At 44.4% G+C, this 23,146-nt stretch overlaps 1 protein-coding gene and 1 pseudogene across 1 annotated transcript in view; one reads left to right on the top strand and one right to left on the bottom strand.

The window, feature by feature from the left end:
* Positions 1-10,448: 10,448 nt before the first annotated feature.
* Positions 10,449-11,794, bottom strand: LOC130835225 (transmembrane protein 14C-like; annotated as a pseudogene).
* Positions 11,795-14,451: 2,657 nt separating this feature from the next.
* LOC130834993 (zinc finger protein 445-like) overlaps positions 14,452-23,146 on the top strand; it is a 47,606-nt gene continuing 38,911 nt past the window's right edge. The window contains exon 1 of the mRNA XM_057706153.1: positions 14,452-14,508. The gene's annotated coding sequence lies outside the window, so the exon portion shown is untranslated. The remainder of the gene's footprint in view (positions 14,509-23,146) is intronic.

Here is a 23,146-nt window from a genome sequence, read left to right as displayed (position 1 = left end):
GACTGAACCCGGGCCCTCTGCAGTGAAAGCATGGAGTCCTAACCAGTGGACTGCCAGGGAAGTCCCGAGGCTGAGTATTTTAGTGAGAAATCTGGTATTGCTTGGAGAACAGCATGAACACTCAGTTTGGACATGCAAAGATAAAATGCAGAATTGGTGCCTTCCATCCAGGAGCTTTCAAGCCAGCAAGGGGCATAAGATCTATAAAAACATAAATACGCAGAGGAATAAAGATGGCAGAGTGGGAGGATGTGCGCTCATTCCCTCTTGCAAGAGCACCGGAATTACAACTAACTGCTGAACAATCATCAACAGAAAGACACTGGAACTCATCAAAAAAAAAAAAAATCACACATCCAGAGACAAAGGAGAAGCCACAATGAGACGATAGGAGGGGCGCAATCGTGTTAAAATCAAATCCCATAAGTGCTGAATGGGTGACTCACAAGCTAGAGAACAGTTATACCACAGAAGTCCACCCACTAAAGTGAGGGTTCTGAGCCTCAGGTCAGGCTTCCTAACCTGGAGGTCCAGCAATGGGAGGAGGAATCCCCAGAGAATCAGACTTTGAAAGCCAGAGGCATTCGATTGCAGGACCTCCACAGGACTGGGGTAAACAGAGACTCCACTCTTGGGGAGCACACAAAATTGTGCTCACCAGGACCCAGGGGGAAGGAGCAGTGACCCAATATGAGACTGAACCAGACCTATCTGCTAGTGTTGGAGGGTTGCCTGCAGAGGTGGGGGGCAGCTGTGGCTCACTGGGGAGACAGGGGCACTGGTGGCAGGGGTTCTGGGAAGTGCTCATTGGCGTGAACCCTCCCAGAGTCCGCCATTAACCCCACCAAAGAGCCTGTAAGCTCCAGTGCTGGGTAGCCTCAGGACAAACATCCAACAAGGTGGAAACACAGCCCCACCCATTGGCAGACAAGCAGATTAAAGTGTCACTGAGCTCCACCCACCATATCAGATTAAAGTCTTACTGAGCTCTGCCCACCCAGCCCTACCCACCATCAGTCCCTCCCATCAGGAAGCACCCATGAGCCTCCTAGACAGCTTCCTCCACAAGAGGGCAGACAGCAGTATCAAGCAGTATCAGCAGTATTTCGTCTTGTGGAACTGAAAACCACAGCCACAGAAAGATAGAGAAGATGAAAAAGCAGAGGACTTTGTACCAGATAAAGGGACAAGATAAAACCCCAGAAAAACAACTAAATGAAAAGGAGATAGGCACCCTTCCAGAAAAAGAATTCAGAATAATGATGGTGAAGATGATCCAGGACTTTGAAAAAAGATTGGATGCAAAGATCGAAAAGTTTACCAAAGACCTAGAAGAATTAAAGAGCAAACAAACAGAGATATGCAACACAATATCTGAAATGAAAAATACACTAGAAGGAACTAATAGCAGATTAATTGATGCAGAAGGGCGAATAAGTGACCTGGAAGACAGAATGGTGATAATCACTGATGCAGAAAAGAATAAGGAAAAAAGAATGAAAAGAACTGAAGACAGCCTAAGAGGCCTCTGGGACAATGTTAAATGCACCAACATTCACATTATAGGGGTCCCAGAAGGAGACAAGAGAGAGAAAGGACCTGAGAAAATATTGGAAGAGATTATAGTTGAAAACTTCCCTAACATGGGAAAGGAAATAGCTACCCAAGTCCAGGAAGCACAGAGTCCCAAGCAGGATAAACCCAAGGAGAAACACACCAACACATATAGAAGTCAAATTGACAAAAATTAAAGACAGAGAAATGTTATTAAAAGCAACAAGGGAAAAATGACAAAGAACATACAAGGGAACTCCCATAAGGTTAACAGCTGATTTCTCAGCAGAAACTCTGCAAGCCAGAAGGGAGTGGCATGATATATTTCAAGTGATGAAAGGGAAGAACCTACAACCAAGAATACTTTACCCAGCAAGGATCTCATTCAGATTTGACAGAGAAATCAAAAGCTTTACAGACAAGCAACAGCTAAGAGAATTCAGCACCACCAAACCAGCCCTACAACAAATGCTAAAGGAACTTCTCTAAGCAGGAAACATAGGAGAAGAAAAGGACCTACAGAAACAAAAACAAAACAATTAAGAAAATGGTAATAGGAACATACATATCGATAATTACCTTGAATGTAAATGGGCTAAATGCACCAACCAAAAGACACAGACTGGCTGAATGGATACAAAAACAAGACCCATATATATGCTGTCTACAAGAGACCCACTTCTGACCTAGGGACACATACAGACTGAAAGTGAGGGGATGGAGAAAGATATTCCATGCAAATGGTAATCAAAAGAAAGCTGGAGTAGCGATACTCATATCAGATAAAATAGACTTTCAAATAAAAAATGTTACAAGTGACAAGAAAGGACATTACATAAAGATCAAGGGATCCATCCAAGAAGAAGAGATAACAATTATAAATATATATGCACCCAAATAGGAGCACCTCAATACATAAGGCAAATGCTAACAACTATGAAAGAGGAAATGCAAGGCAGAAATGGAGACACAGATGTAGAGAACAAACACATGGACACCAAGTGGGGAAAGTGGGGAGAATTGGGGGGGAATGAATTGGGAGATTGGGATACCAAATTGTACACTCTAAATATATGCTGTTTATTGTCTGTTAACTGTATCTCAATAAAGTTCTTAAACAAACAAACAAACAAACAAAAAAAGACACATGCACTCCAATGTTCATTGCAGCACTATTTACAATAGCCAGGACATGGAAGCAACCTAAATGTCCATCAACAGATGAATGGATAAAAAAGATGTGGTACATATATACAATGGAATATTACTCAGTTGTAAAAAGCAATGAAACTGGGACATTTGTAGAGACATGGAGGGACCTAGAGACTGTCATACAGAGTGAAGTGAGTCAGAAAGAGAAAAACAAATATTGTATATTAACACATATATGTGGACTATAGAAAAATGCTACAGATCAACTGGTCTGCAAGGCAGAAATAGAGACACAGATGTAGAGAACAAACATATGGACACGAAGTGGGGAAAGCGGGGAGGGTTGGGGGGGAATGAATTGGGAGACTGTGATACCAAATAGTACACTCTAAATATATGCAGTTTATTGTATGTTAACTGTATCTCAATAAAAGTTCTAAAGAAAAAAAAAACATAAATATGGCATATGCTGAATGTAAGAAGTGTCACAAGAGAAAGGACCTAATGACCAGGCTTAGATTTAGAGAATATTCATTTACTTATTCAACAAGTGTTTATTGAGCACCTGCTATGTACTAAGTGCTATTCTAAGTACTTAGTGTGTGTCTGAAGCACAGGCTCTAGTTTGTCAGCTCCATCTTAGGGCTGAAATCCCCTTTCTGCATGACTGAGCTTTAGCCTACCCACAAGAAATGCGCCCAAGCCAGATATGTTCCTTATCAGTTCTTACCTTTTTCTTCTTCTGATCTTAGAACTGGAATAATGCCTTATGCTGAAACAGATGGTTAATGATCCCTGAGAAATAATGCTCACGAGACCCCCAGGGGGATGAGAAATCTCTGGTTCCTGTTGGTCTGGATGTGCTTATCCATTAGTGGTCAGATTCCTTCTTTGGCTTTGGCTCAATGTATTACCAAGGCTCTTGCCCCAGAATCACCCCTGTCCCTTTCTTGAATAGAAACCAATTATTTCAGTTTCAGAAGGAAGCTGCAAAGAAAAAACAACCAGTGGTTAGAACCCCTAGGCCCAAGATGGTGGAAGATTTGACTTCTAGTAACCCTTGAACTTCATTATACGTGCATTGTAATACATTATACATTAGCATGCTAAAAGACACACCCACCAGTGACAGTTGAAAATTGCCATGACTGATGCAAAGGAGTGTTGCATCTGTTCCCTGGCCAAACCACACCCCTGTTCTCAGATAAGTCAGAAATATTCCTCCTACTCTTTCCAGTTCCCTCCCTTTAACATCGATCCTTCTACATATTTGGTGTCTCTGCCCGAACTGGGTTGAGAAGTTGATCTGTGAACTAGGTTTCCGGTTCTCCATTCTTTGGCCATTGAATAAAGCTTGTGTGGTTTCAGTCTCAGCATTGGTTTCATTATTGGCTCTGTGAATCTTAGAGGGAAAAGAACCTCCCTGGCTGCGACAAAAGGTCTTGGGTCCTGTCAACCAATTTGGTAATACTTTGAATCCCCCTGTACCTCTTTCAGCAGTGCTGATTACAGATGTTAATACCTCTGGATGGTCATCTGCCTGATCCTTCCCATATGCAAATTACCCACAACATACTTCATAATTGCACTTCACAGAGCTGCCTGCTTCATTTTTTTGGTCTCATAGTTCCTTCTCAGTTCAGAGGTTATTGTGGAGCTTAACAATAGAACAGCTATCTTAGCCTGGGGAGGTAATTTGAAGATAAGACAATCACACCCTCCCCCGATGGAAAATTACCAGCAGTCACAAGGAGTTGGCAGCCCAGGAAGCCCTAACCACCATATGGGTGGAAAATTAATCCAAGGGTGACAAGAAGGGACCATAAAGAAAGCCCAGTTTCTCTCCCCCAGGGGAAGATCCCCTCTTGGTCTCACCCACTGCTCCTTTGCAGTGTACTCAATAAATCTCGCTTTCTACCCTTGCTTCGGACTTGGTACAGTCTTTTACCACTCAAGTTGCTGACCCCATTGCTGCGCCCCATGGCAGTTATCATTAAATATCCCTACCACCCAACACTTGGAATATAGAAATAAACAAAAACAGATTCCACAATCTTTCTTCCCCATGTCTGTGGCCTGACACAAGATAGATAGCTCCCCTACCCATTACCAATAGAGTTTCAACTCCCCCCCACAGCGTGCCTGATCTTCTTTCTACCCGTGCATCCAGAGGCACACCATAATCTTTTTGGAGGGGACTTCCTTGATGGCACAGTGGTCAAGAATCTGCCTGCCAATGCAGGGGACATAGGTTCGGTCCCAGGGTTGGGAAGATCCCACATGCCGTGGAGCAACTAAACCCGAGAGCCACAACTGCTGAGCCAGTGCAGTGCAACTACTGAGCCCATGCTCTGCGACAAGAGAAGCACCACAATAAGAAGCCTGTGCACTGAAATGAAGAGTAGCCCCCGCTGTCTGCAACTACAGAAAGCCGGCATGCAGCAACGAAGACCTAATGCAGCCAATAAATAAAAATACTTTAAAACAAAAAAAAGAACACATTTTTTGATTTCCTGTTTTCCCTCACAAAGAGGGGCTCAGGGTTTGTGACCCAGAAGGAGTGAAAATCCTACCAGGATAATTTTCTTTCTGTCACTTGGCCATAGCTGATTCTCAGTTGTACATTTTGGTCTTTCTTTGGCCACAGTCCAGACCCTCATCCCCACTTGCCATACCCAAACGTCTCTTCACATTTCAAAATAGGAGGTAAAGGAAATTCCCTGGCTGTCCAGTGGTTAGGACTCTGTGCTTCCACTGCAGGGAGTGCCTGGGTTCAATCCCTGGTGGGGGAACTAAGAAGCCTGCTAGCTGGGGGCACAGCCAAAATAAAAGAATAAACAAAATGGAAGGTAAGAATTAAGGGGGACCTTTCCCCCTTCTTTTTCAAAGTCAGAAAGCTGATGCATTTTAAATTTGAAAACAAGCAAATGAACAAAACCCTTCAGCCCGTGGCTTTTGCACGCTGCAGGGAATCAGGGTAAAAGGGAAGATCCTGCACTCCCAGGTTGTCAACTTTGGCTACACATTGGGACGACCTGGGAGTTAAAGAAGTAGGAACACCTGGACCCCACCCACAAAGCTTTGAGCTTAATTGATGTGGAACGTAAATGCTTTAAAAGCTCCCCAGGGGATTAAACTGTGCAGCAGAATTAAGAACCGGTGATTTGCATTCACAGTTCTTTGCTACTCAAAGCCTGGTACAGGAACACAGCATGGGTGCACCTGTGAGTTTGTCAGACATAGTCTTTACCCACTCCCAGATCTGAATTAGAAACTTCTGTTTAGCCAGTTAAACCGGTTTAACCCCAAGTGATTTGTACCCATATGCACATTGAAGTTGGAGAAGCTCTGCCCAGGGCTCCTGCCAAGCAAACTGGCCCAATGTGAAAGGAGGTAAAGCACTCAGGAAATAGAGCTCCAAGAATAGGTCCCCCACCAGAGGAAGGAAGAGACCTCCTTGCTGCAGGCTCTGTGCTGTGGCTCTCAGAGAAATCGGGTAGCGGTAGAGGTGGGCTGAGCCTCAGGGGGCTGGGCAGGACTTCAAAACAGAGCTGCTCTCTAAGCAGAGCAAACAGAGCAAAGAGCCTGTGCCTGCAGCTCTGCAAATGCTGGAGGGGCCGATCTGCTGGATCTGTCTGACTGCATCAGCCTGGGTGCTCTCCGTGTTCGCTGCGGTCCTGTTGAGTCAGCACACCCCAAACATAGAAGCTGCCCAAGCTCCTCTGTGATGGGAACATTTTGTTCTCAGACAAAACAAACAACTTTTTCCTTTGGGTGGCAATGAATGTTCAGTTCCACCCACCTCCCCCTTCAGCCCCACCCCTAGGGAGACAAGTTATCAGGAACATTATTTGTCGAACAATAATTAGTACCAAGGCTGCAACGAACTGTTGACTTACAGAAAGACACAACGTTAGAGTTGTGAGTTTAAGTTTTATTTGGGGTCTTGCTGAGGACCAAAGCCTAGGAGAGAGCCACTCAGTCCTGAGGAACTGCTCTGAAGAGGTAGGGGTGAAGCCAGTTGATATATGAGTTTTGGCTAGGAAATACATGTAGTCAAGCACGCATCTTTGGATGCATCAAAAGAAAAAGATACTGCAAATCATTAAATACAGATGTCTCAAATTCATAGTTTTAGTGCTTTTCTATGTATGGAAAGATTCAAAAATCCAGGACCATTAAAATTCTTCTTGAGATATACTTCTAACGATCTATGGGCCTGCTTATTCGTGTACATCTAAAGCACAGGGTGCCTTATCCTGTTTTTGTCTTTTAATTTCTTTTGGAGTGTAACTGTCAGGTTAGCAACTGCAGTGGGTTACAACTTAACCCTTGCAGAATTGGGTGATGAGCAATGCTCTTTGGCTTAGCGATCCTAATTTTTTGTGTCCATAGGACAAAGAGCTTCATTTGGGGTCTTGGAAATTGCAATTTGGGAGACACAGATGTGGGTAAAACTGAAAGAATGTCCTGAGGAAGAGAAAGAATCAGGGGCTTATAAAGGCAAAAGCCACAAGGTTGTTAAAGTTGTCTTGCAAGAATTATGATTGGCTCTAGCACAAAAAGGAAATATTTGCCCTTAAGGGACAGACTGTCATGGGTTATTTAGGGTAAGGGTCTGATAAGTATCTTGAGCTTGTGGAACATTGTGTAGATGTTTTGGATGCCTAGCTTAAGTCAGTACTTGGTCAAGGGATTTCCCTGGTGGGAAAGTCCCAGTCCATCAGGAATTTCCTGATCAGCATTAGTTAGGTAATCAGCCCGATAACCCCCTGCCATACTTTATAAGGAAAGTAACCTTGCAACAACCAATATCCTTTTTGTCTAGTATAACTTCCTTGTTCCTGCTCCCTTCTGCCTATAAAACCTCTTGCCTTGCACAACTCTTTGGAGCGCATTTCTATCTCCTAAGTTGGTGCTGTCTGATTCATGAGTTGCTGATTTAAGGCCAATAAGATCTTTAAAATTTGCTTCATTGAATTTTATTCTTTAACAGTTTTGGCGATGACAGTGGGATCCAAGGGAGCCTACTAAAGTTCTCAAGGACAATGGGAAACACAAGCATTAGCACCTGCTGAACCCTGCAGTTCTCTGTCTTTCTCATTGCTTCTGAAGGCTGTAGGTAAGTTTCTCTTGGATCTGAACTCTGTTCCCTTTGCATCTGAGCTCACTGCTCTCATTGGTTTTCCAGTCCAGGGTTAACAGGGCAGTTTGGACTGACAGGAGGTTCTAACAGAGTGCCAGTCCTTAGCTCTTGATTGGTCCACTGTACCATTTCTTTGGTTGCTGCTGGCATCCACAGGTCATTTCCTCCTCAGTTATTGTTGGTTTCACTGACATACACATTAGGTAAAAGCATGATGGATCTATTGTTAACGGGAATCTTAGAAGGCAAAGATGCAAAAGATGGTTTCAGGTTGAGCCCTTAAGAGCTGTTTGAGCTCTCCATCTAATCTAAGACCCCCATGCTAGGATAAATTGGTTAGGGAATGGGTTAGATCAGTACTAGGTCACCTGCCAAACACAGGAAAATTTTTGTGCCATAAGGTGCCCTTTAAAACATAAAACACCACAAAATCTCCAACCCAGTGGCACATTCCTGTTAGCTGTGAATTTGGTTCCAAGAGACCAAAGCCTTCACTAAAGAAATAGGGTCCTCAAGTTCCAAAGAACTGAGTGCTCTACCTTCTGGCACACCTGCTTATTTTATGTCTAAGAACTATGGTCCTGGAAGCTATAGATACATGCAAAAATGTCAAAATCTTACTAAAACAACCTAGATTTACAATGGCCATTACGGGGAACATTCCAGGTACACAAGGTTATTCATTCAAGAAGTACAATTGTAGGACTTCCCTGGTGGTGCAGGGTTAAGAATCCACCTGCCAGTGCAGGGGACATGGGTTTGATCCCTAGTCCGGGTGGATGCCACATGCTGCGGAGCAACTAAGCCCACGTGCTGCAACTACTAAGCTCATGTGCTGCAACTACTGAATCCTGAGTGCTCTAGGGCCTGTGCTCTGCAGCAAGAGAGGCCACATCACTGAGGAGCCCTCACACTGCAACAAAGAGTAGCCCCTGCTCACCACAATTAGAGAAAGCCTGTGTGCAGCAATGAAGACCCAACACAGCTAAAAATAAATAAATAAATGAATAAACATTAAAAAAAAAGTACAATTGTAATCGAGTTCCCAATCAAACCAACACAATGGGATATCTATTACTTTAATTGATATTCAGAAGCCTCCAAAAGGCTTCAAGATTCTAAAAAGCTTCATTGAAAGATTCATTGCAAAAGGCTAATGAAGGGCCTTCCCTGGAGGTCCAGTGATTAAGACTCTGTGCCGGGGACTTTCCTGGTGGCACAGTGGTTAAGCATCTGCCTGCCAATGCAGGGGTCACAGGTTTGATCCCTGGTTGGGGAAGATCCCATGTGCTGCGGAGCAACTAAGCCTGGGCACCACAACTACTGAGCCCACGTGCTACAACTACTGAAGCCCTTGAGCCCAGAGCCTGTGCTCCGTAACAAGAGAAGCCACCAGAGTGAGAATCCTGCACACTGCAAGGAAGAGTAACCCCCACTTGCCGCAACTAGAGAAAGCCCAGGCAGCAATAAAGACCCAATGCAGACAAAAAAATAAATACTAAACCAAAAAAAAAAAAAGACTCTGTGCTGCCAATGCAGGGGGCGACGGTTTGACCCCTGGTCTAGGAACTAAGATCCCACATGCCGCTCGGGCAAATAAATTAAAAAAAAAAAAAAGTCTAATGGAAAGTTAAAGATACAAGAGGTACCCAAAACCAAAGACTGATGTGGCTCCTACCACTTCCATCTATCTTCCTTTACCTGAATACTCACAGTCTACTAATCCTCTATCTGAATCGCCTTTCCACTCTGAAGAGACTTTTAAACAGTTTCCTTTTATTTCATTTTTTATTTGTAGTAAACTTTATTTTCATTGATTTCATTGAACAGAATTTCAAAGTAGGTCTGTACTCTAAGATAAGCAAAAGAACAGATATCCTGGCACTTCCTAGGTGGTGCAGTGGTTAAGAATCTGCCTGCCAATGCAGGGTACATGGGTTCGAGCCCTGCTCTGGGAAGATTCCAAATGCCACAGAGCAACTAAGCCCGTGTGCCACAACTATTGAGCCCATGTGCCACAACTATTGAAGCCCATGCACCTAGAGCCTGCACTCCACAAGAGAAGACACTACAATGAGGAGCCCATGCACCACAATGAAAAGTAGCCCCCACCCACAGCAACTAGAGAAAGCCCTTGTGCAGCAATGAAGACCCAACACAGCCAATAAATAAATAAATTTATATATAAAAAAAAAGAACAGATATCCTAAATCTCATTAAGAGATTTTTTTCACACTGTCCCTCTGAGGAGGGCACAGGGTTTCAGGGGCCCCACTGGTGACACCTAACATTTTATCACTGGAGATCTTACCTATAGATACAGAAGGAACAGATAACACCAACACACAAGAATCAAACTTCATGAGAGTACCACAGGAAGAAGCTCTTGTATTGCACTTTACCTACCTTTTTAGGGTTATAATGATAATGACTGACTTTCTTTCTCTGCAAAGGTCAGTGTTGTTTTTTGTTGCTGTTTGTTTTTGTTTTAAGTAAAATGTCAGAATACTTGAAAATGCTGTACTTATTTATCTTAATACACTAAAAATAGTGGAAGTTTAAAATTTTTTCATGAGTCCAAGCTGGGCCTTGACTACTACTGATGGGGTTTACCCAACGTGCTAATTCCAAGTTTGGTGACCATCAGCAAGCTGGAACCCGCAGTTAAGCCTGAAGGCATACATTTTCCAAAGGGGTAGAATCTCATTCCCGTAATGCCAGCCAAGGTTCCAGATATAATTAAGAAAATCTATCATGCAGCTTAATACCAAAAAAGCAAATAATCCAATCCACAAGTGGGCAGAAGACCTAAGTAGACATTTCTCCAAAGAAGACATGCAGATGGCTAACAAACACATGAAATGCAAGTCAAAGCCACAATGAGGTATCACCTCACACCAGTCAGAATGGCCATCATCAGAACATCTAGAAACAATAAATGCTGGAGAGGGTGCGGAGAAAAGGGAGCCCTCCTACACTGCTGGGGGGAATGTAAATTGGTACAGCCACTATGGAAAACAGTTTGGAGGTTCCTTAAGAAACTAAAAATAGAACTACCATATGACCCACCAATCCCACTCCTGGACATATACCCTGAGAAAACCATAATCCAAAAAGACACATGTACCACAATGTTCATTGGAGCACTATTTACAATAGCCAGGACATGGAAGCAACTTAAATGCCCATCAGCAGATGAATGGATAAAGAAGATGTGGCACATATATACAATGGAATATAACTCAGCCATAAAAAGGAATGAAACTGAGTTATATGTAGTGAGGTGGATGGACCTAGAGACTGTCATACAGAGCGAAGTAAGCCAGAAAGAGAAAAACAAATACCATATGCTAACTCATGTATATGGAATCTAAAAAAATGGTACTGATGAACCCAGTGACAGGGCAAGAATAAAGATACAGATGTAGAGAATGGACTTAAGGACACGGGGTGGGGGGTGAAGGGGAAGTTGGGATGAAGTGAGAGAGTAGCACTGACGTATATACACTACCAAAGGTAAAATAGATAGCTAGTGGGAAGTTGCTGCATAACATAGGGAGATCAGCTCGATGATGGGTGATGACTTAGAGGGGTGGGATAGGGAGGATGGGAGGGAGGCTCAAGAGGGAGGGGATATGGGAATATATATATAAATACAGCTGATTCACTCTGGTGTACAGCAAAAACTGGCACAAGTGTAAAGCAATTATATTCCAATAAAGAGCTTAAAAAAAAAACTTAAATGTTATTTGGGTCCTAAGACAGCTGATAGGCACCCAGGCCCACTAAACCACCAAAGAGGAGCCCAAAGAGGAGCCCAGCAGCCAGGGACGGGACACTGCCTGCTTTTGCATAGCCAATGATCCCACCGGAAGCAACCAGTGCTGCATAGGCAAAGCCAATCCAACGTAAAGGCACTAGTGAGCTGGAGTCCTTTTGCATTGTTCTCTTTCACTCTGCCCAGACAGAACATTACACCAGGCCTGTACCTACTTCCTGAAGCTCTGCACTGGCTGATGAGGGTACGCCTTGGGGTGGAGAGTCGCCAAAGTTACCTTTTAAAGTAAGCCTACCCAAGGGTGCTGGCGATCTCCTTTGGATATCTTTCATTCCTTGGTCAAAGATTAAGGACCACAGTTAAAGAATTTCCTAAACCCAGGGAGGATCCCCAAAAGTTTTCTGAAGAATTTAGAGTCCTCATCTGGGCTGTCAGATCTTTCCCAGCTTGTGCACATGTAGTAGGACCAGGTAAAGCCCCAAAATGGATGCAGGAGGCAGAATGATGTAACTCTGAGAATGATACTCAAGATCTCTGGTCTCCAACGTGGTCTCCTAACGTACCAGAAAAAGCTCGCAAAATAGCAATGGATCTTTTAAAAGCTATTCTCAAGGTCTTCCCTGCCTGCAGTGGTTGGTCTCTTATTCACACCTGCAAACCAAAGATGAATTTAGAGCAGACTTTAAAGCCCATCTGGAAGCTCTCTTCCTAAGGCATTCTGGTTTCCATGCAATAGATGATGCTACCAACCTGCTCTAACTACCTTATTGGTAAATGTGTTTTCTCCTGAGGTAAGTGGATTCATTAAAAGACAGAAAATAGGATGGGAAGTCACAGATCTGACCAAACTTATAATCACAGCTGAGCATTTTGAGCTGTTTGTATATTTTGGAAATTAAGCCCTTGTCGGTCACACCGTTTGCAAATACTTTCTCCCAGTGCGTAGGTTGTCTTTTCCTTTTGTTTGTGGTTTCTTTTGCTGTGTGAAAGCCTATAAGTTTAAGTCTCATTTGTTAACTGAGCACTTTGGAAAGGATATCTTTTTTTGGCCTGCAGCTTGTGGGATCTGTTGCAATGCAAATAGAAGTGATTGTTCTTTTTCCTCTTGAGAGCAAGGAAAACAAAGAGAACTTCAAACAGGCTAGAGGAGAAAGATAAAGTGGCCTGAGAGAGTTAAGCAATCTTGGTTATTCTTTAGCTGTTACTACTAACAAACACTTGTAGCTAGACTTGTCCTTCACAAAGTCGATTACTCTCTGACTCCATATGAATTACACCTTGCACCTGGCATTTCTTCCCCCCCTCCCCCAACTCCTTTGTAGCACTCTTCATTTCAGAAAGAAGCTCATGGGCTGATAACTTCAAAGACACCAGACTTGGTTGCTGCGCTGCCTGATGCCAGCTTTGGCCATGAATTTGCAGAAGAAAAGAATGCAAAATCCTCACCACCTGGGCTCTTATCATTTATCTGGACTGCAAGCCCCACACATAAAATCTTCCCTGACTCCCAAGGAGCAGGGGCACAGTTCTTGAGGCACTAGCCTTCTGTGTCTTCCCTTCAACCATCTTTCTCTTCCTCCAAAATCTCTGTCTCCATATTTCTATTTGGCCTCAGTGTACAGAGTAGCCATTATTACGGCAACAAATCTAAGTTCTCTGACCAGGGATGGAACCCAGGCCCCCGGCAGTGGAAGCGTGGAGTCTTAACTACTGGACTGCCAGGGGATTCCCTAAAGGATATCTTTCTATGTTCCTTACAATCTGTCCTTGATATAGAAGAGGAAGAATTCCAGACTGAAATCCCTCATTTAGTCAAGTTACCCTAATATCTGTGGGCTACCTCTAATACTGACATTGAAAGACTAAAAAGTGCAGAATCTATAAATATTCAGAAAGACATAACTAAACCTCTTCCCAAATTATCCCAATATCCATTAAAATCCGAGGCCACACAAGGCCTCGTGTTGATAGCAGAAAATTGAATCACCCAGGGGCTAACCGTTCCCTGTACCACACCCAGTGTGTGGCTGTTAACATAAATGATGCCATCTTGGGCCCTTACAGTTTCTCCTGTTTTTCACTGACCCTACCCAGGGCTGTACTGTGCAATGAATCACTTCTCTGTCATCAAGGGCTTTTTAGTTAATAGATATTGTTTAATAATCATTAGTGTCATGGTCCAAACATGGGTTGGAAAAGAATTTCCAGACTCAAGGCAGAATGTAAAGAAGATAAGATTTATTAAAGAGAAGGGTTGCTGCCAGAACAGCGGGCCAACTGAGGCAGGTCAATAACAAAAACAGGAAAGGACAAAGCAAACATAGGAAAATGCAAGCCCCAGGGAATAAATAACTTATGGCCTCTTTCACAAGATCCTGCCATGGGCAGTGCAAACATCTGGGTCAACGAGATAAGGAAAAACTAATGTATGCACTTTGGCTTCTGTACATTGCTTCTGCATAGATAAATATAGTTATAGGCTCCCAAAAGCGTGGGAACTGTTCTATAAAAGGAGAAGCTTTCCTCTGGTTCGGGGCTCAGACTTTGGATGTGAATCCACTGGGCCCATACTGGTACAATAAACATTGCTTCCTGCATTATAAGGCCTTGGTGTCCTGTCTGCCACCACTGATTCCTCCAACATTTCTGGGGGCTCGTCTGGGATAGGGAGATGGCATACAGAGATGGTGCTTTCACCTCCCTTGTCTCCAGATTACCATCCCAGGGATGCTGACGGTGGTGACATTGCCTGGCACCAGTGGACCAATTGATCCATAGGAGACTAGCCCTCCCATCATGTTGGGGTGAGACTTCCGAGAGAACAATGGAACCCGGAGGGGCACAGGAGTCAGTGCAGGGAGCACCACCCACCACACTGGTAAGAACCCGGGTTCATTCTGGTTTAATAGGCTCGTCCCTAAGTGATGGAAAGGGAGCCTGATCACCTCCCAAGACTCGCTTGAGTAACCTCCAAGACCATCTTGGGGGAGAGGAGGAGGCGAAACTGTAACTTTAAGGTTAAGGGATTTTAACTTTAAGCAGAGGGCTGGAGCTTGTTGAATAAATGTTAGTAAATGAGATGACCAATTAAGGTTGAAGCGAGTGTTGAGTCCTGATCTGGTTCCATGGCAATCCTCATACGGCTTAGGGTGGGTCTCTTCGGAGAAGTCCTGATGTGGGGTTTATTCCTTCCCACCAATGCTAAGAGGTGCCTGAAAATTTCCACGAGGGAAATGGCCGGAGACAGATGAAGCACATTTCCAAAACCAATTTTCCTTCTCCTACTCTCCCTTGTGTGTGTGTGCGTGTTGTCTGAGAGGACTGGAAAAAATGGGTAGCAAGCAAAGTAAACCCACCCCTTTAAAATGCATGATTAAAAACTTTAAAAAGGGTTACTCAGGAGACTATGGAGTTAAATTGACCCCTAAAAAGCTCCATACCCTGTGCAAAGTGGAGTGGCCATCATTCGGAGTAGGATGGCCCTCAGAGAACTGCTTGGACAGGGGACTAATCAATACGGTATATAAAGTAATGACAGGGGACCCAAGATATCTGGACCAATTCCCATATATAGACTCATTGCAGGATGTAGTCCTGATAAAGCCACACTGGCTTCAGTCATGCCTAGAAAAAAATTGTAAGATCCTGATGGCACAGGCAATAGCCTCCTCTAAGCACAAGCCTAAAACAAAGAAGCTGGTCCTAGTGGGAGAGCCAGACGAAGTGCCCCCACCATATATACCATTATACCCTCCCCTATACACTACTGACTCAGCAAGGAATAGTGAGGCCTATAGTTCATCTGAAGCCTCCTCACCCATTATGCCTCAGACATCAGACTCAAAACCACCTTCTAGAGGGAAGGCTTTGAGCCCTGGAAAACAGAAGGGAAATGAGAGCAGCCCACCCCTCACTCAGGGCCAATGGGCAGCCCTAGAAATGCCATTGAGGGTAACACAGGGACCTCTCTATTATGATCAGGATGGACAGATACAGGGGGGACAATGTACATTCATGTATTAGCCCTTCACCACAACAGACCTCCTAAATTGGAAAAACCATACCCCCTTGTATACAGAAAAGCCCCAAGCTATGATCAATTTGATGCAGTCCATAATTCAAACTCATAAGCCCACTTGGGCAGATTGTCATCAGCTTTTATTGACATTATTTAACACCGAAGAGCGCCATAGAGTCACACAAGCTGCCCTGCGGTGGCTGGAGGAACATTCACCAGAAGGCACTCAACACCCAGGCATACTCCTGATGCCATTTTCCTGAGGAAGACCCCCAGTGGGACCCCAATGAAATCCAAGGCCTTCAAATGCTAAAACGATACCAGGAGGCCCTGTTATGTGGAATAAAAAAAGGAGGGAAAAAGGCTATAAACATGAGTAAGACCACTGAGGTGCTCCAGGAGCCTGGGGAAAGCCCGAGCCAATTCTGTGAGAGACTGTGTGAAGTGTTCCGCCTTTCCACCCCATTTGATCCTGAAGCCGCAGAGAACCAGAAAATGCTTAATACAGCCTTTGTGAGTCAAGCCCAAGGGGATATCTGGCAAAAACTGCAGAAGCTTGAGGGTTTTGCTGGGATGAATATCAGTCAATTGCTGGAGGTAGCCACCAAGGTCTATATTAATCGAGACCAAGAAGGTAAGCAGGAGGCTAAAAGAAAATTAAAGAGAAAGGCAGATTTACTTGCAGCTGCTCTTATGGAAAGGAAAGGGTGCCCAGGAGGAAGGGACATATGAGGTCGAGGTTGAGGCCGTGGCAGGGGCCTGGAAATGAGTCTAGAGGGGAAACCAACCTATTCAAGATCCAGGCTGGGACCAAACCAATGTGCCTATTGCCGTAGGGAAGGACACTGGAAAAATAAATATCCTAACTGTTCAGAGGACTGTCATTCAGGCCATAAAGGAGAGGAAAGGGGGCGAGTAATCCAGGGGCACTATCAGCCTGGCGGCAGAGACATGAGACCTCCTCCGATGACTTTGTGGGTCTGGCTGCCATGGAGGTTTACGAGGAAGACTAGGATAGACTGGGCTCCATTTTACTAGGCCCCCAGGAGCCTGTGGTCCAAATGACTGTAGGGGGCCAACCCATGGACATTATGGTAGACAAAGGGACAAAGCACTCTGTAGTAATGCAATTGGTGGGACCTATTTCACAAAAACAAACTACCATTGTGGGGGCTACAGGTGATCGAGCGAGCCGTTCCTTTTTGTTACCTAGGGGATGCAGGCTGGGAGGCCATGAGGTGGTTCATGAGTTCCTATATCTTCCTGATTGTCCCGTAGCCCTAATGGGGCATGACTTGTTAGGAAAATTACAAGCCCAGATAACCTTTAACTCACAAGGACGTGCGGCTTTGACTTTGGGAAAGCCCAAGACTAGGATTTTGGCTCTTATTTTCCCCCAGAAGAGGAATGGTGCCTCTATGATGCCATGAAGGACCCACAAGAAGGACCCGAGCTCCCTTTCTGAATACCTGGGGTATGGGCAGAAGATAGCCCCCCTGGACTAGCTCGAAACCTTCCCCTGGTAATGATAGAACTAAAACCCAGGGCCAGGCCAATCCTCCAAAGACAGTACTTCATTCCCCGAAAAGCTCAGATTGGAATTCAAAAGCATTTAGAGAGGCTCCTAAAGTATAAGATTCTATGGCCCTGTCAGTCAGCATGGAACATGCCTCTCCTGCCTGTACAGAAACCAGGCAGGAAAGAATATAGGCCAGTTCAAGATCTCCAAGCTGTAAACCAGGCTACTGTCACCCTGCATCCAGTTGTCCCGAACCCCTACTTCCTATTGGGCCTTATTCCTGCTAAAGCAACATACTTTACTTGTCTAAACCTAAAGGATGCATTCTTTTGCATCCATCTAGCTCCACCATATCATGACATTTTTGCATTTCGATGGGAAAACCCTGTAAATGGAGACAAGGGCCAGCTGACTTGGACTAGGTTGCCACAGGGTTTTAAAAACTCCCCGACCACCTTTGGGACAGCCCTAGCAACTGATTTAAAAGCTTATCCAGCTGACCAGCTGGACTGTACCTTGCTCCAGTATGTAGATGACATTTTACTAGCCAGAAAAACCAAAAAAGGATGTATGGAGGAAACCTGGTACCTCCTTACCCTCCTATGGGAAGCAGGCTATAAAGTATCTAAAAATAAAAGCCCAGATATGCCAGGAAAATGTAAAATACCTTGGGTTCCACCTTTCACAGGGACAACGACGGCTAGGCCCAGAAAGAAAACAAGCCATTTGCTCAATGCCGGTACCTACAACCCGACGCCAGTTCTGAGAATTCCTTGAGGTGGCAGGCTTTTGTTTAATTTGGATACCCAACTTTTCTATAATGACAAAACCCCTATATGAAACAACAAAAGGGGGAAAAAGAAAACCATTAATATGGGAACAGGCACAACAGGAGGCATTCAAAAAGATCAAAAGAGCCCTCATTAACACGCCCAGTTTAGGGCTCCTGGATGTCTCAAAACCTTTCTTTCTACATGTACATAAACGTACTGGGATAGCGGTAAGAATGTTAACTCAAATTCTGGGCTCCTGGCACCATCCCGTAGCATACTTATCCAAACAATTGCATACAGTCGCTAGAGGATGGCCCCCTTGTTTGGGAACATTGGCAGCTACTGCTCTCCTGGTCACTGAGGCTGACAAGCTCACTATAAGACAAAAATTGACTGTTCGGGTGCCACATGCGGTGCTAACTCTGATGGACTATAAGGGACAACATTGGCTGACCAATGCTCAGATGGTTAGATATCAGGAAGTGTTATATGAAAACCTCCGTGTCCACCTAAAAGTGGTAAAAACTCTCAATCCAGCTACACTGTTGCCGGTGGGACCAGGTCCGCCAGACCATGACTACATTAAAGTCATGGATAAAGTATTCTCTAGCAGACCAGACTTAACAGATCAGCCCCTCAAAGACCCTGATATAAAATACTTTACTGACAGTAGCAGTTTTGTAAAGGAGGGAGAGTGGTTGGCCAGATACGCAGTGGTGACATTAAATTCCACCATAGAAGCTAGGCCCTTGCCAAAGGGAACTTCTGCCCAAAAGGCAGAGTTGATTGCATTGATCAGGGCTCTTCAGCTGGCAGCAGGTGTACAAGTAAATATCTATACTGACTCTAAATATGCCTTCACCACTCTCCATGTACACGGAGCCCTATACAAAGAAAAAGGGTTAATTAATTCAGGAGGAAAAGATATAAAATATGGAAGAGAAATTCTTGAACTTCTAGATGCAGTATTGGCCCCCAAGAAAGTGGCAGTTATGCATTGTCGGGGACATCAGAAGGTAAACACAATAACTGCTGGGGAAATCATCGAGCTGATCGAGAGGCAAGACTAGTGGCCTCTAGAGAACTTCAGGAAACTGCAGCCTTAACTACTGCTTTACTCCCCTGCCCCCTAACAGAATGGAACCCTCGGTACTCTAAAAATGTGGAAACTTGGTTTAAAACTGAGAAGGGAAAATATCTCCCAAGTGGATGGTGGCAATTTGAGGATGGCCACATAGCCATTCCAGAAACACTTGCTCCAGCCTTTGTCAAATCACATCATCAAGGAACACATGGGGGTCAAACGGCCTTAGAGGTCACTCTGAGCCAACACTTCTATGTTCCTTGGCTCTCTAGCATCGCTTGGACAATAAGCAAACAATGTGAACTATGTGCCAAAAACAACCCATGCCAGGGGCCAGTAATGGCTCCCGGGTCACAGAGTGTTGGAGGGACTCCATTTAAAAATATTGTAGTAGATTTCACTGAACTTCCCCACATCCAGGGCTATAAGTACCTGTTGGTATTTGTGTGCACATTTTCAGGGTGGGTAGAGGCTTTTCCCACCCATACAAAAAAGGCGCAAGAAGTAGCCCGGCTCCTTCTAAGGGAGATCATTCCCCGATTTGAAATTCCGATTACCGTAGGGTCAGAAAATGGGTCTGCATTTGTGACAGAAATAGTACAGTTAATTGTCAAAGGATTAAAGATTGCTTGGAAATTACATACTGCCTATCGCCCACAGAATTCAGGAAAAGTAGAGCAAATGAATAGAACCTTAAAACTACAGCTAAGCAAGTTATGTTGATGAGGGAATTTTTAAGTTTATAACTTTGTGCTAGCTCTGTTTCTGTAAAATCTGCTTGCTGTGCCATAATAAGAACAAGGTGACCTAGTAATCAACTGTAACCTTAAGATATTCTGATAAGTATGGAATGTCCTGCTCCTGCTTGTGCAAGTTTCTGTTTGGAAACAGCCCCCCCCCAACATGTAACCCATAGCAACTCCTGGGCTCTGTAACTGCCCATAACCTATACTAATTATGTAACCAATCAGTTTGTGCCAAACTCAACTAGAGCCTTGTTTAAACCAACCAATCAGTCTGTGCCAATTATAGCTCTATGCCTTAACCTATATAAGGAAAAGATTCCCCTGAAACGGGGTCCAGAACTTTGGAGCGTTAGCTCATCTGGGTCCGCCAGCTCAATAAACTTGAGTTCTCCAACCCTCTGAGTGTGGTGCTTGGTCTCTTGTGGGATCGGTTTTCTGCTAAGTCAGGAGACTTATTTACATTGGGATCAACTGCTACCTATTGCCCCATTGAAAATTAGGACAACCCCCACAAAACAGACTGGGTTTTCTCCATTTGAAATTCTTTATAGGCAACTGCCCCCTGTAGTTAAGAGCATAAGGGGAGATTTAAAAAAAATAAAAAATATCACTTTAAGACAACAAATGCAGGCTCTTGACTCGACCCTAACCAATATACATCACTGGGTTGGGGAATGACTGCCTGTGAGTCTAACTACTGAGGTCCATTCCTTCAAACCCGGAGATACAGTATGGATAAAGAAATGGAATGTCCAACCTTTGAAGCCCCTCTGGAGGGGACCATTCACTGTTATTATATCCACTCTTACTGCAGTAAAGGTGGCTGAGATGACACCTTGGATTCACCACAGCAGAGTAAAGCCAGCCTCTCCAGACTGGGAGTGCATCCCTGATCCAACAGCCCCGTGTAAACTGACTGTTCGAAAAAAAACCAGTTGTGGACTCCTAGAACCCTGGAAGGCAACAGCCCTGCCTCAATCACTCTGGAGGCTGACTGATCTATGCACAGCAGAAGCCTAAAAAAGGATGCCACAGCAAAAGGACAGATAAGACTATCATTACCTCCCCATGGACTGTAATCCCTTTTTTTTGATTCTAGCTACACTTTCAACACTAAATCTAGTGGTGGGATTAGCATCTACTGCTCCTGAAGATTGGACATGGGGGGAAAAGACTTTACTTGTGCTGTTTTTCCTCATGCTGATAAGTTGCTTGCTTGCTATTGGATGCTTGGGATAATTGTTGTGATAGGAAGTACCCCCAAACCCCTATTTCCCTATCAAGCTGACCATTAATGTGACTAGATCAACTACTCTCTTTTCTGTAAAATTTGATGCTTGCCAAGTCATACCCTGTGGAAATCTAAATGCACAAAAACAACTTTCCCTGGTAGATAAATACCTCTGTCCTGAGATGGATAATAGCATGGGGCCACCCTGTCCGACTTGGAATGACATATGGTGGACCATTCAGTATCAAGGGTGGACAGCCAGCACAAGTCCACTCAGATGGCGACTTAGGCGGGGATGGGACCACCTGAAGCCAAAATTACATATTTACAAAGGAACTACACCCCCTAACTGCCAGCCGTTACAATGTAATCCGATAATCCTTTCTATTAATAACCCTGCTGAAATAAACACCTTCCCTGTAGTAGCTCCTCAGACTTATGGACTGGGAGCTGATATTTCTGGAAGGGACCCCCCAGGGGAAAATTCAAAATAGCCTTGGTCAGCGATCCAGCAGTTAAATCTACAACCATAGTGCTTAACTCCTCCCCCCGAAAAAAGACATCAAAACGCCAGCCTGTAAATAATCCAAAACAAGTAAAGGTGAGTAAAATAAAGGATCTGAGACAGACCATAGAAGTAAAAACAGGATATGGGGGGGCCAAATGCCTAGACAGAATGGGTAAAATTCTCAGTGTTGGCCCTAAACAAAAGCGACTGTTACGCACGTGCTGCAGGGTGACCACAGGCACAGGTAGTCCCGTTCTCTCTTGGATGGGACAATGATCCCTACGGATTTGGTTGTATGATGACACTCTATCAAGACAAAAAGGCTTGGGAAAATAAGACGTAGGAATTTGGCCCTGCTCTACCCGGCGATCTGCAAGTCAGACCTGAGGGTAACACCCTCCTTCTCGGTGGAAAAGGTGAACTACTCTTCATGTCTCTCTAGACGGGGAAAAAAGTTCACTACTCCTGTGGGAGATCTGTCAGACTGCGTGAAGCCAAGAGACATGTCGCATGAACCGGGAGCCAATTACTCTAACTTAAATATTCCTCAGGCTGATATCTGCTGATACTGCGGAAACCGGACTCTCTTAGACAGATTGCCCACCAGCTGGACAGGACCATGTGCCTTGGTTCAATTGGCTATACCAGTCATCCTGGCATTCCAACCCCCTACAAGGGCCAAAAGATCCATGCCGGGATCTTTCGACCCAGATGTATATCTAGACTCAATAGGAGTGCCCTGGGGAGTCCCCCTACGAGTTCAAGGCATCAGATAGCAGCAGGATTTGAGTCCTTCCTTTTCTGGTGGGTAACAATTAATGAAAATGTAGATTGGATAAACTATATTTACTACAACCAGCAAAGGTTTATTAATTACACTAGAAAGGCCCTAGAAGGGGTGGCTAGCCAGTTAGACGCCATTAGCCGCATGACTTGGAAAAATAAAATTGCCTTAGATATGCTGTTAACAAAAAAAGGGGGAATATATGTCATGCTGGGAGGAAACTGCTGTACTTTTATCCCCAATAACACTGCCCCAGATGGCACCATAACTAAGGTCCTCAAGGGATTATCATCATTGACAAGCGAACTGGCTAAAAATTCAAGAATTAAAAACCCTGTTACTGGCTGGCTGGAAAAATGGTTCTCAGCTTTACGTGGTTACAAGACTCTAATAATAAGTATGTTCACAATATTGGAAATTCTCCTATTGCTTCCCTGTTTTGTCCCCTCAATTATACGGATAATTTCAAACTTCATTAAAATTTAGTAGAGAAAAAAATGGCCACCCATAAAATTATGCTATGAAAATATCAACCAGTAAGTCAAAATAAAAATGATGCTAGGAATTCTTAGGTGGCACAGTGGTTAAGAGCTGCCTGCCAATGCAGGGGACACGGGTTCGAGCCCTGCCCTGGGAAGATTCCACATGCCACGGAACAACTAAGCCTATGCACCACAACTATTGAGCCTGTGCTCTAGAGCCCATGAGCCACAACTATTGAGCCCATGTGCCGCAACTATTGAAGCCCACGCGCCTAGCGCCTGTACTCCACAGCAAGAGAAGCCACTACAATGAGGAGCCTGCGCACCACAATGAAGAGTAGCCCCTGCTCGCAGCAACTAGAGAAAGTCCA

This window comes from Hippopotamus amphibius, chromosome 13 (genome assembly GCF_030028045.1).
Source record: "Hippopotamus amphibius kiboko isolate mHipAmp2 chromosome 13, mHipAmp2.hap2, whole genome shotgun sequence".
NCBI lineage: Eukaryota > Metazoa > Chordata > Mammalia > Artiodactyla > Hippopotamidae > Hippopotamus > Hippopotamus amphibius.
This window is presented reverse-complemented; position numbering and strand designations above follow the sequence as displayed.